Source organism: Microcaecilia unicolor, chromosome 5, assembly GCF_901765095.1.
Source record: "Microcaecilia unicolor chromosome 5, aMicUni1.1, whole genome shotgun sequence".
Taxonomy (NCBI): Eukaryota; Metazoa; Chordata; class Amphibia; order Gymnophiona; family Siphonopidae; genus Microcaecilia; species Microcaecilia unicolor.
This window is the reverse complement of record NC_044035.1, coordinates 194,951,577-194,963,754: the sequence shown is the minus strand read 5'-3', so window position 1 is coordinate 194,963,754 and position 12,178 is coordinate 194,951,577. Positions and strand designations below refer to the sequence as shown.

General features: G+C 51.4%; 1 protein-coding gene and 1 long non-coding RNA gene across 3 annotated transcripts in view; one reads left to right on the top strand and one right to left on the bottom strand.

Annotated features, from left to right (window-relative positions):
* Window positions 1–12,178, bottom strand: part of LOC115471227 (cell surface glycoprotein CD200 receptor 1-like) — a 180,502-nt gene that overhangs the window by 107,786 nt on the left and 60,538 nt on the right. The gene's annotated exons all lie outside the window — the stretch shown is intronic.
* The window catches only part of LOC115471228, a 74,154-nt gene that overhangs the window by 58,174 nt on the left and 3,802 nt on the right, over window positions 1–12,178 (top strand). Inside the window, exon 3 of one of the 2 annotated variants that reach the window (XR_003942301.1) lies at window positions 6,663–7,061. The exons of the other annotated variant lie outside the window; for it this stretch is intronic. This is a non-coding gene — a long non-coding RNA (uncharacterized LOC115471228). Of the gene's footprint in view, window positions 1–6,662; window positions 7,062–12,178 lie in introns of those variants that run through there. 2 annotated transcript variants of the gene reach the window in all.

The following is a 12,178-nucleotide window of genomic DNA, read 5'->3' as shown; positions in this document are numbered from 1 at the left end:
CTCTTGGATCTCCCTGAATTTTTTCATCTATTCAGAATAATCTTGGATGAGCTGGGATGACCTTCTTCTGCTGCCAGTAAGATTCTCCGACTCCACCAAGGAAACCTCTCTGTGGGGTCATATGCTATTCGTTTCCATACCCTGGTCACAGAGTTGCAGTAGAACCAGGAGACCTTAACCGCCATTTTTTTGGCAAGGCCTTGCTGAAAGAATCAGACGAGTTAGCGGGACGAGATGTTCCATTCACATTGGATGAGATTATAAACTTGTGTACATGGATTGACATTCGCTTCCAGGAAAGAACTCAGGAGCGGGCTAATCAGCGGCGTGTCTTCCGTACTCCTCTGCGATTCCAATGACCTCCACCCCAGCCTGACATGCCCGCTACCTCCACTGAAGGGTCAGAGGAGCCCATGGTGGTAGGTCGATACCTTCTGTCTGAGAAGGAGAGGGTGCATCGGTGCAAGAATAAACTGTGCCTCTACTGCGGAGAACCTGGACGTTTCCTGGCTCAGTGTCCTCATAAGGCGGGAAACACTTAAGCCCAGGGTGTGTGTGGAATCTCACCCTGGGCATATGCAGCAGTTTCCCCAACTCTCTGTTGACTGTGCCCATAACTCTGCACTGGTCTGATGGCACTATGACTACCATCGCCTTGATAGACTCTGGAACTGCTGGGAACTTCAGCCTATCGGAACGGTCCTATAGGTCACCTCTGTTGAAGGAGAGGTACTCCCTGGCAAGGTCCACGAATCTTGATCCCTATTCAGCTGCAGGTAGGAATCCTGCACCACGAAGAGATTCAGTTGCTTGTCGTTCCACAATCTATTCATCCTATTGTTTTAGGATTCCCGTGGCTTCAACTACACTCACCTTGGATCAACTGGAGTAAGAACTCCATAGAGAGACGGGGATCCGGGTGTTTCTCCAAATGCTTGGACCAGGTTTCACTATGACAAATGATGGGACTACCTCGCCCATGCCCTCATTGCCCTCAGAATATGCTGATTTTCTGGATGTCTTCAACAAGAAAGAGGCTGATATCCTGCCACCGCATAGAAGCTTTGACTATCCCATTGACCTGATTCCTGGGAAGATGCCCCCAGAGGACATACTTACACCCTCTCACATGAAGAATCTCAAGCCATGAGAGAGCACATTCAAGAGAACCTTAAGAAAGGATTTATCAGACCCTCTACTTCCCCTGCTGGAGCGGGTTTCTTTTTTGTTTCTAAGAAGGACGGATCCCTTCGTTGGTGTATTAATTACCGAGGGCTCAATGATATCACAATCAAGAACTGATATCCCCTTCCGCTCATCTCTGAACTTTTCGATCGCCTACAAGGGGAAGTGATCCCCACGAAACTTGATCTTTGGGGAGCTTATAACTTAATCCGGATTCTGAAGGGAGATGAGTGGAAGACGACATTCAACACCCTTGAAGGACATTATGAGTATCGAGTGATGCCCTTCGGCTTATATAATGACCCTGCGGTTTTCCAGGATTTTATGAATTACATATTCAGAGATCTCTTATACTCTTCTTTAATTGTCTACTTAGACAACATCCTGGTTTTTTCCGGTTCCCCTCAAGACCGTTCTAAACATGTACAAACAGTCCTACTGCATCTCTGAGATAATCACCTCTTTGCCAAACTTGAGAAGTGTGCCTTCCATCAGAGTCATCTCCTCCAAGGGACTGCAGATCCTGAGAAGCTGCGAGCCATCCAAGATTGGTCTGAATCTCAGGGGCTTTGAGCCCTGTAACGTTTCCTGGGCTTTTGTCATGCCCTGCAATAATAAGGTGTGAGCCCCTGCCAAACAGCATTTGGCAGCCGAACAATCCTGGTCTTACCTGAGGAAACAGGACTGGAACCCCAGCGGAGGTCCGAATAGAACTCAGGTTAGGCAGCAGGCACCCGACACAGTCCAGTTCCAGACCAAGGTTTAGGGCAGGCCGCAAGTAAACACAGTCCAGGTCCAGGCTAGGGTTCAAAGGCAGACGGCCAGCAAAACACAGTCCAGGTCCAGGCAGGGGTACAAAGGCAGGCAGCAAGCCAAACAAAGTCCACGTCCAAGCAAAGGTTCTGAGGTAGGCGGCAAGCAAAACAAAATCCAGGTCCAGGCAAAGGTTCTGAGGCAGGCGGCAAGCAAAAGCAAAGTCCAGGTCCAGGCAAAGGTTCTGAGGCAGGCAGCAAGCAAAAGCAAAGTCCAGGTCCAGGCAAAGGTTCTGAGGCAGGTGGCAAACAAAGCAAAGTCCAGGTCCAGGCAAAGGTTCTGTAGCACATATGAGTTTGTCTTGTTGGGCAGACTGGATGGACCGTGAAGGTCTTTTTCTGCCGTCATCTACTATGTTACTATGTTTCTGAGGCAGGCGGCAAGCAAAAGCAAAGTCCAGGTCCAGGCAAAGGTTCTGAAAATGGGAATCAGTCCAAAAAGAATCACATCACTCAGGGATCCACACGAGTAGAAGCCGAAGCAATGAGTGCTGCCAGAAGCTGCTCCTAAATAGCCCACCTCCATCAAAGAGACAAGAAACAGCTGTCAGGGGGTGGAGCCCTCAGCCAGTCCAAGGAACTCTGGATTGGCTGGCCAACAGAAGGGGGCGGCGTTCAGCCGCGAACGGCCAATCCGGACGTCGGAGGAGTGTCCTTGGTGCTCCCCGGCACTGCCAAGATGGACGGCGTTCCCCAACCGCCACCGACCAGTAGCGGCGAGCCGGTGTAGTCCACGACCGGCAGAGCCCCTCTGGAGCGCCGCAAACGGCCAGCAATGGCCCAATCCTTACGGCCGGCGCCTCCTCCTGCGGACCCTGAGCGAGGCATCGCCGCGGGAAGAGCGTCACAGGTAAGGGATGCAACAGCTTTGCAGACTACTATAGACAATTTATTAATCATTATTCCATTATTATGGCCACATTAACGGCCATCACTAGGAAGGAGGCTGATGTCAAGAAATGGTCCCCTGAAGCCTTGGAAGCCTTTAATCGTCTGAAGCGCACCTTGTCCGCCCCTGCCTTGCGGAGTCCAGACCAGGAGAAGCTATTCATTCTAGAGGTGGATGCATCCTCTTTAGGAGCTGGAGCCATCCTGTCCCAAACTGCCGAATCAGGGAAACACCATCCCTGCTTTTTTTTCTCCATCGAAACTATACCATCGGGGATAGAGAACTACTGGCCCTCAAACTTGACTTGCAAGAATGGCAACATTTACTGGAAGGGGCTGCCCATCCTTTTACAGTCATCACTGACCACAAGAACCTCCTGTACCTGCAAAAAGCCAAGCGTCTCAACCCTCGACAGGCCCGGTGGTCTTTATTTTTCTCTCACTTATTCTGGCTTACATTCAGACCAGCAAAGAAGAACATCCAAGCAGACACTTTATCCAGGACCTTTGAGTCTCCTGATGACCCAGAAGAACCCCAGCACATGCTTAACCCGGCCTATGTGGTTACTACCACGGGTGTTTCCCCATCACTTACTACTGCTACAGTGCCACCCCGATTATGACGCTCAGTCTTGCAGTGGGGTCATTCCTCTCACCTGGCTGGACACCTGTGATTTCGGAAAACCCTTGATTTGGTATCACAACATTACTCGTGGCCCCGTATGGTGCAGGACGTCCGCTAGTTCATTGCCACGTGCCCCACTTGTGACCAAAACAAGGGAACCCGAGCCAAGCCTTGGGGTCTCCTTCAACCCTTACCTATTCCTCAAACTCCTTGGCAAGTGATATCAATGGACTCCAGACCTCCAGACATCTCAAGGCAATATGGTAATCTGGGTAGTAGTCAACTGCTTGTCCCGAATGGCGCACTTCATACTTATGCCTGCCGTTCCTTCAGCAGTGACCCTGGCGCAGCCTTTGTGCAGCATGTATTTCGCCTTCACAGCTCCCTCTGCGCATCATTACTGACCAAGGACCACAATTCACCTCATGCTTCTGGAGATCCTTCTGCTCCACTCTAGGTGTCACTACCCACTTCTCCTCTACATACCATCCTTAGACCAATGGTCAAGTGGAGCGAGTAAACCAAATCCTCAAAGAATTCCTCCGAATGTATGTGAATAATTGACAAGACAATTGGGTCTCTCTACTCCCTTGGGGGGAATTTGCCTATAATAATAGTTTCCATGAGTCCTCTCAGATGTCACCCTTCTTTATAGTCTATGGACAACACCCCTGACTGCCTCTACCTATTCCTGTGACTTCTTCTCCTCCGGCACCCTTCAGAAGCTACATGAAATCTGGGACAAAGTCCAGGAACACCTCCAATGAGCCACAGATTGATATAAACACTTTACAGACCTAAGAAGAGCTGCTCCTACCTTCCAGACTGGTCAGAAGGTCTGGCTTAATACCAAGTATCTACGACTCTGCCTGCCCTCCTTTAAGTTTGCGCCCAAATTTATTGGACCCTTTTCAGTACACTCCCGGGTCGGAACTGTGACATATCACTTGCGCCTACCTCCTCACCTCAAGATACATAACTCCTTCCATGTATCCTTTCTGAAGCCCTTTTTAGCCTCCAAATGGCACCTGGAACACAAGCAGCCTGCTAGTCCTGAGACCTCTCCAGATCATACAAAATAGCCGAAATTCTGGATTCCAAATGGCAAGTGGGGAGGCTTTATTATTTGTTGGCTTGGAAACATTAGGGTTCTGAGGATAACTCCTGGGAACCAGCCTTCAATATTCATACTCCTGACTTGATACATGATTTCCACTTACGCTACCCATCCAAGCCAGGCCCGGGTCGGAAGGGGGCCCGTGAGGGGAGGGGGGTTACTGTCAAAAACCTGGAGTGTAATGTGCGGAGCCAGACGTACGTGCCCACGACGTTCCTGACCTAGACGCTATGCGCATAGATCCCTTCCCTCCTGGACACCTAAATTTCAGTGCATCTACAGACTGGGCGTGTAATTCCGGCACGTCTATAGACTGGGTGCATCATTCCGGCACTCCTACAGATTGGGTGCGTCATTCCGGAGTACCTACAGACTGGGCGTGTACCTGCGGGCGCGTGCTCCTCTGACGTCAGATGCCTTCAGCTTTAAAATGAGGAATCTTTCACTGCTTCTCTGCCTCGGCTACAACCTTGTTGCATTGTGCTGGTGCATTTCCTCTTGCTGACTTGTCCTGACTTGACCTCTGCCTGAACCTGATTTTGCCTCCTGAATCGCCACCTGCCTTGACCTCTGCCTGAACCTGACGCCTTCTAGATCCCCGCCTGCCTCGACCTCTGCCTGAATACGACCTTGCCTGGACTGCAGCCTGCCTTCACTACTTATTGACCAGGATCCCCATTGTCTTCTCACAGACAAGACAGGTACTTCCTGGGTAGTCTCTTCCAGCCCAATTTCCATCGAAATCTTGCTGACCGCCTGAAGGGGCTGAATCTGTGGAGAATTGCAGTCACCGCAGGTGAAGCCTTGGGCCTATCCGACTGCCTTTTCTAGGACTGACCCCTTACCTCCAGGCCTGGTTCTCTGCCCTGGGATCAGCATAAGGGCTCACTTCTTGGCATAGGAGCCAACTTTTCAAAATTATTGGGGGTGCTAAGCCCAATGGAAATGACCCCTCCCTGAACACATACAAGTAATTTTTCTCAATATTGGGGGTGCTCAAGCACCCACAGAGTCGTCTCCAATGCTTCTTGGGTCTGTGCTCAATTTTCAAGTGACCAACTGAGACACATCGTGACATCTAGGTTTCTATGCCCAGCACCAGACCCTCCTTGGAGGCTGGGCTTGGAGAATTTTGTCCTCCCTGCCTCCCCCCCCCCCCCCCCCCTTCTTGGTGGCCCTGTACAATGCCAATGTAGCAGAAGGTGGTTTATTTAACTGAATAATTTGGCCTAAAATTTCAGTTTGCACTTTGTTACTTCCATCTCACAGCTGGGACTTTATTGTATTCTTCTCTGTTTCACTTTCAGGGTTGGTTTCAGGGATACCTTTCTTTCTGGTTTGAAGGATCCTTGAGCCTCCTCTGGGTGACTCCTCTCTTTTCCTGGTTGAGGGGCTCCTGGGTCTGTCTCCTCTTTCCTAGTTAAGGAGCTCCCAGTTCTGTTCCATCAATTGGCACCTGCTGATGGGACACCAGCTCACCTTCAGCGACAATGTGTGACCTTAGAATACTCTGGCTGGCCATATTATACATTGGAAAGACCCAAAGAATGATTAAAACAAGGATTATAGAACATCACAGCAACATTAACTGCAACCATGAATCAGCCCCACTTGTAGCACATTGGCTGGAAGCCAAACATACAGTTGAAGACTTCATGTTTTTCGTATTTAAGACATTCAAGATAAACTGGAGAAGAACTGACCTGGACAGAATATTACTTCAAGAAGAAGAACAATTTTCATAATAGTATCTCCTTTAGGTTTGAACCTTTCTATACACCTTTTCTGTAAACCATAGATCCCCATACCAGATACACACGCATCCTTTTGAGATCATTTTATTTTTTGAAGAGGTTTTTCAGGTACAAAATATCATCTGCATTCACTTCCAGTTTTGTTCAATGATCTTTTTACTTTCTTTGTGGAATATAACTAGTATTGAAATCCATATTCATTCCACATCCAGGATTACTTTATATTTCCAAATGTCATGCACACCGACAATTGTTTATAGATATCTTTGATATTATTGTAGGAGTGGCCACCGGATCCGGCCTGCAACACCACTGGAACAGGACTGTCAGGACGGCCTCAAGCCCTGTGCATATTTACCCAAGGACTTTGCCTTCTTTATACCACATTCCAGGCCTGAACTTTTACAGAACTTTAACATTCTCTTGCACTGTGCCTTAACCACAACCTGTCAGCTCCTGCTTGCAAGATACCAAAGTTGCTGAAATAACTGTTTGAGACAGGATGCAGGTGCAGTAGATAACAGCTTGCAACATTTAGTAGCCAAGGCTTGCACACAGAACCAGCCTGCACGTAGACGCCACATGAATAGAAGATAGCCTGGGAGTGTCGCCACCCCCACCCTGCATCTCTGAGCCTTACGCTCCATTGAGCCTTATCAACTCTGTGAAAGAAGCATTGTGTGATTATGTGTGTGTGCTAAAATAGGGCGATAAGTTTCGTTTCCTTTGCTAGTATCATTTCAGTATTATGATGTGTGTATGTACTGTAAGAACTACAAAAACTACAAATGTTTACTGCGCATGTCAGCTATGATGTATACGGGGCCTAATGCGCAGGCCCATAGGGGAGGTATAAATGTGAGTGTCAGATGATTTCTGACACACAGTATCCTGAGACTGAACTCAGTGCTGTACATTGCTAGCAATAAAAGCTGTCTTGCCTTTGGAACCTGTTGCCTCTTGTCTCCTGATTTACTAGCTGAGAATCCTGTTACATTTCTGGCGAGCCAGCCAGGAGAAAGGGGAAACGGATTATATTCTTTCCCCTCCCTCACTGCGCGGTCGGGCCGGGTGATCGCCCCCCCCCCCCCCCCCCCCCCGAACGGGTGGTGAGTGGCCACCGCTGAGTTCAGTGTCCACCCCCGGCGGAGGGCTGACCAACACCAGCTGGCTGGCAGTGGGGCTGTGAGGTTCCGGCAAGACACCTTTCCTGACCTCCGGAGGAGAGCGCGCCGGCAGGCCACGTCCGAAGACAGTGGACAGGCGAGTATACTCTGGGTAGTAGACCGACCCGGTAAAGGGTCAAAGAGGGGCTTGATCTCCCCCTTAGCCAGTGCCGAGTACGGACTAGGTCCCGAAACCCACTAGGCTCCGGGAAGAAACCGAACGGGAGGGTTTCTTGTGGCATGTGAAAGTTGAGTTAGTGGGCCTGCAGTTCCGGATTGGGCAACCGCACTCCAGTCAGGCCGACTGTTGACCCTTTTGTGTCCGGTGGAACGAGACCCCTTACTCCTCCACCATCCTTTTCCCCCTCTGTCTGCCTCCTATCCTTTGGCACTCAGGTTAGGATGGGCGGGGGTGGGTCTACTCCGTTAGACTTAATGACTGAACACTTTAGTGAAGTGTTCGACCAGGAACAATGCAGTAGAGCTGGGATGATACAGCGATGTCAATTTATGTGGCCCGGCCTAGGGAGATTTGTCGACTGGCCACCGGAAGGCTCATTCGAATATGAGAAAGTAGCTGCAGTTCAGAATGTTGTTATAGTCGGGGGAAATCCTGGCTGTCCCGAGGATATTCTGTATGTGGAAGGGTGGGCTAATGTAGTCCGGGACCCGCCGCCATGGGCCCAGCATAAGGTCGAGAAGGCCGCACTCATGGTAATAGCCCAGCGGAAGGGTCGCAAGGCCAAGTTGAAGGCCCAGCCCAAACCCCTTAAACCCCCGGTGATGCTTGCCGTCGCGAAGGCCGTAGAAAACACTCCCAACACTGAAAACACACCCAGTAGTACCCTCCCAAGACCCCCGAAGGATATCCGAAATAAGGCCCAGAGCCTCCAGAACCCTGAAAAGGAGAAGGTCCCTATACTAAGTACGGCAGAGGCCTATGAGGAGGACCCATCATCACCCCCTTACAGCCCGATATACCCCAACCTTTCAGACTTGGCCGAGGGCCATAGTACCGCCGAGGTCTCAGCCCCAGGGTCGGACGCCGAAGGACCTTCTGAAACCGAACCCGCAGCCCATGAAACTCAGTCACTAAACCAATAACTCGATTTCCCCAGTCGAGTCCGATAAGTACTCTTTCTTCCAACCGACGAGCAGATGCCGCCGACCTGTTCCCGATCCGACAGTCAACGACCTACACTCCGACCCCAGAAGGTCTGCCCATACAGTCAACAGTCTATACTCACGTCCCTTTCTCTAGCTCTGACCTGTATAATTGGAAGGCGCATGGACCTTCATATGAACAAAAAACTGAGCAGCTCATAGAACTCGTGGAGGGCATAATATACAGTTACAACCCGACCTGGGGTGACCTCAGACAGTTGAGTGCCCACGTCCTGACCACTGAGGAACGGCGCCTGCTACAACAGAATATGGAAGAAGCAGTCAGAAGAGCCCACCCAGACGATGCGCAGATAGAAGACCGCTTAAGGAGGGAGGTGCCCACCGCACGTCCCAACTGGGATTACCGGACCGAGGACGGCCAGAACCGCAACCGCCAATATCAGCAGGCCTACCTAGCGGCCTTGAAAAAGGGGAAACAGAAAATCACGAACATGGGAAAAATCCACAACGTTGTCCAACAGAAACATGAGAGCCCAGGGGATTTCCTAGAACGCCTTCTGGAAGCATATAGGAGACACAGCCCCATAAATCCCGAGGACCCCAGAAATGTCCCCACAGTGGTTATGAGTTTTGTCAGCCAGTCGGTACCGGACATTAGGAAAAAGCTCCAAAAGACCGAAGGATTTGAGGGGATGAGCATAAGACAATTGAAGGCCATAGCTGATCGCGTGTTCGGATACCACGACCAGGAAGAGAAATCCGAGGCCCGAAGAGAGGCAAGTAGACGGATGCGTGAAAATGCAGATGTGCTGGCTGCTGTGCTGGAGGATCGCCTGGGACCGAGCCAACGCGGCAGGGGAGGAGGCCGAAGAGGTAGAGGTGCGAGGCCCCCTCTAAGACGGAACCAGTGCGCCAATTGTCGAAAAGAAGGACATTGGAAGGCAGACTGCACGGAGAGTCCACGGGACCAGAGCCGAGAGGTGGCGGACGATGACCGTCCGAGGGGCCCCAGGCCAGGACCACGAGGCCGGGGCCAGGGACGCATCGACAACAGGAGTGGCAGATGGCCCTGGATGCAGCCCAAGGCTACCCAGCATGAAGCGACCGGGATGGGCAGAGTCCCCACTGACCCTCTGTGTGGAAAATCCGTGTGGGGACACAACTAATGAGGGCCTTATTAGATACAGGGGCCCAACGATCCGTCATCACCACTGGCCATAGCCCCTCCCACGAAGGAAACCATACCGATTGTGGGAGCTTCAGGAAAGTCCCTCACAGCCCTGCTCCTGAAGGAACGTCAGGTCCAAATTGGAGGGACGATGGTGTCTCACCAATTTATACATATCCCTGAGTGTCCAGTCCCCCTGATTGGCCGGGACCTACTATGCAAGCTCCAAGCCACCTTAAAGTTCAAGCCCACGGGAGAAGTAGAAGCCAAGTTTGTAGATCGACCAGTAACGCTCATCTGCCCTGTCCAAGAGGAGTGGAGACTACACGCCCCTCTGATTGCAAGCACCGCCGGCTGCCGCTATTCCCAGGATACCGCCTTTGCACAGCAGAGGAGAACCCTCATGGCTGGAGTGCCCGGCGTGTGGGCAGAATCAAACCCTGGAGGACTGGCGGTCAATGCCGTCCCCATCTGGATCGAATTAAAACCAAACTCCCAGATCGTCAATCAAGGACAGTACCACATTCCCTACGCTGCCCGCCACAGTATGCAAACGCACCTACAAAAACTCCTACAACAAGGGGTCCTGAGACCAGCCAGATCTGCCTGGAACACCCCACTGTTGCCAGTCAAGAAACCAGGGACATCAGAGTACAGACCCGTCCAAGACCTGAGGAAGGTCAACAACCAGGTGGCCGACATAGTTGCCCTCGTGCCTAACCCATATTCAATCCTAGCCCAAGTGCCAGCCCAAACCAAGTGGTACAGTGTCATTGATCTGAAGGAACGCCTTCTTCTCCATCCCTCTTGCTGCTGATAGTCAACAGTTGTTTGCCTTCACATGGGAAGACCTGCAAACTGGGATCAAGCAGCAATTCACTTGGACCTGACTCCCCCAGGGGTTCAAGAACTCACCCACTCTCTTCAGATAGCAACTTGCCCAAGATCTGAAATCATACCAGTACGAGTACGGGCCTGTCGTCCAATATGTAGACGACCTGTTAGTGGCCCGGGAAACGTACACTGACTGTGCAGAAGCTACCCTCTACCTCCTGAAAACCCTGGAAGCCCAAGGGTACCGAGCTAGCCGAAAGAAGGCACAGATATGCGAGATCGAAGTCGAGTACCTGGGATTTCACCTCCGAGAAGGAACCCGAAGGCTCGGTACACCCCGTACCCAAGCTATCTGCAACCAACCCACTCCAACAAATAAGAAGGAACTGCGAGCGCTATTGGGGGCAGCCAGATACTGCCGGATCTGGATCATTAATTTTGCTGTTTTGACCCAAGACTTATACACCAAGCTGAAGGGACCTGAACTCGAGGCCCAACCCCTCCAGTGGGAAAAACACGAATTGAAGGCTCTTGAGGACCTCAAGAAGGCCCTCGTGGCCCCGCCAGCGCTCGGATTGCCAGATGTGACTAAACCGTTCCACTTGTTAGTGGATGAGAAGAAGGGTCTGGCACTTGGGGTCCTCACCCAAACAGTTGGCACCTGGCAACGACCAGTAGCATACCTTTCCAAGGGCATGGACAACGTGGCAAGAGGTTGGCCGGGGTGTCTCCGAAGCATTGCGGCTGCATGTCTGTTAATACACGAAGCCAACAAACTCACCTTTGGCCAAACGCTCCTTGTGACAATGCCCCACTCCATCCGTGGCCTGCTCGAGAGCCATGGGGCCCGATGGATGACTAACTCCCGACTAGTCAAGTACCAAGCCCTCCTATGTGAAAACCCGGAGGTGCAAATCCAGGACACCACCAACCTGAACCCTGCTACCCTTCTCCCTGCTCCTGAACCACCACTCCATGACTGTGAGGAGGTAATGGGCACCGTACATTCTAGCAGACCCGACCTTAAAGACCAACCCTGGCAAGGGGGGTATCACCTTGTTCACAGACGGAAGCAGCCAAGTGATCGAAGGGACTCGGAGAGCTGGCTATGCCGTTGTATCCGAGGATCATGTAATTGAGGCAATGGCCCTGCCACCTGGGACATCAGCCCAGAAGGCCGAGCTGATCGCTCTCACCAGGGCCCTCCTGTGGGCAGAAGGAAAAATTGTGAACATTTACACTGACTCTAAATATGCCTTCCTCACCCTCCAGGTACACGGGGCCTTGTACAAAGAGAGAGGATTTTTGACAGCCGAGGGAAAGGGACTCTTAAACGCCACTGAAATCTGCCAACTACTCGAGGCTGTATGGAAGCCAAAGAAGGTAGCTGTGATGCACTGCAGGGCTCATACAGGCCAGACAGACCCCATTGCCCGGGGAAATCAGCGGGCGGATGATGCGGCCAAGAAGGCGAGTCAACTCCCTCATTCCTCTGACCCCGTGC